General features: G+C 43.3%; 1 pseudogene; it reads right to left on the bottom strand.

Annotated features, from left to right (window-relative positions):
- Positions 1-220: 220 nt before the first annotated feature.
- LOC122220644 lies at positions 221-1,073 on the bottom strand (annotated as a pseudogene).
- Positions 1,074-1,765: the final 692 nt, after the last annotated feature.

Raw genomic sequence — 1,765 nt, 5'->3', positions numbered from 1 at the left:
TCCTTTCTTCCTTTCAAGTAGGCTTCACACCCAGCATGGAGCCCAATGCGAGGCCCTAACTCACAACCCTGAGATCAAGACCTGAGCTGAGATGAAGGGTCAGATGCTTAACCAACTGAGCCACCCAGGTACCCCTCTTTCTTTCTTTCTTTCTTTCTTTCTTTCTTTCTTTCTTTCTTTCTAATGGATCAGTTATTAAATTAGATTCTTTGTAAGAAATTTAGAACACCAATTTGTGAGGATACACTCCATTTATGACATAAAACACAGGGCAGAGGTAGCCTTGAAGCTGAGGAAGAGCTTTGATTTGTGGCAGAATTTCCAAGTCCACAGCTTTCTGATCAACTTCGCACTGCTCTGTAATCTCATATTTCTCCTTCACCATGTCAGAGATCTCACCTTCCTGGTGTCTGGGTTTACACAGCTTCTTCTTGAAGCAAGCATCAGTGAGATGTTTTGGTGGAGGTGCAATGACAAATTTCTGGTGTGTTCTACACAGAGGAACTCGATTGAGGGCCAGAGGTCCAGTCACAAGTAGCAAGCACTGCTCAGCTGCTTCAGGAAAACAACCCTCTTGCCTCTGTTGCCCCCAGTGAGGATGATCAAAATGGTCCCAGGAGTGACACCAGCTCGCAGTTTTCTCACATGCTGACTTAAAAGTTTTTTGCCATGGCTCAACAGCTTTCAAGGCACATCTTCAGTAGGATAATATCTAGGTATTTTTCAAAGTTTAATCACTAGGGTACCACCATTGTCACCACCAACTGGTTTTGTGACAATAGCAAGAAACTTCTTTTTCTTTTCAACCCCGGATTTAGCTGCTGAATACTTCCTCTTCTACATGGCCCTTCTGGAATACATAGTCAATGGGGGAATATCTGCCAATTCCTCTGACTAGGACAGGATTTCAGCTCTGATGGGACTTCCCACTTCCCCTTCTTTGCCGTTTTAGCCTTGAGGTTACCCTTCTGAACCCTGCCACCAGCATCAGCCTTCTAGGTTTTAGGTTTCTTCTTAGTATCTCACTTCTCAGCTTTTTTCACCCACCATCTTGCAAGATGGGAAAAAGCCATTTCCTATTTTTCTTACTTACCTGTATAGCCTTAGAAAAATTTCCCCCCTGAAGGTAACTTGAGTGTTTCTCTGTTCTTTGCAACCTGAAAGAGCTCAATACCTTCTTCATCTTAGCTTGTTTGTAGAAGACAGTCAGGGTTTGTGTTTGTGTTTTGTTTTCCAATTGAAAGGACAGTTGAGGACGTTTGAATATGGAACAGAAATATTCAAAATCTGAAGGATGGAAGCAGAAGTGCATATCTGCTGCACAGAGGGGAGCTCTGTTCAGTCCTGGACCCATTAGATGATGTATTCAGAAAATAAAATGCCTCTGATAAGGGATAAGTGACAGAAAATTACTACAGTCTAGGTCATTTCCTCATGATCAAGTTGTTAAAAAATTGAAATATTTCTTGACCTGCAAGTGACAACTTTTCTGTGCTTCTGAACAAACATCAACATGGACCCCTTCCAGTCACCAGTCCAGCACCTTCCAGCCCCTCTGTCTTACCCCTAAATCTGCCTCTCTCCCCCTGTGCCTCCTCTACTCCTGCCCCTTCATCGCCAACACACATTTCTTTTTCCCGTTCTTTTTCATCTATTCAATTATCCAACAGATATGTAATGAGTATTTACAATGTGCCAGGCACTGTGCTGGCAATGGAATAAAAGATGGCCAGCATGGGGCCCTCCCAGGCCACAGAGACTTACA

This window comes from Panthera leo, chromosome B2 (genome assembly GCF_018350215.1).
Source record: "Panthera leo isolate Ple1 chromosome B2, P.leo_Ple1_pat1.1, whole genome shotgun sequence".
NCBI classification, from domain to species: Eukaryota; Metazoa; Chordata; class Mammalia; order Carnivora; family Felidae; genus Panthera; species Panthera leo.
Note: the sequence above shows the minus strand (reverse complement) of the source record. Positions and strands in the feature narration are given on the sequence as shown.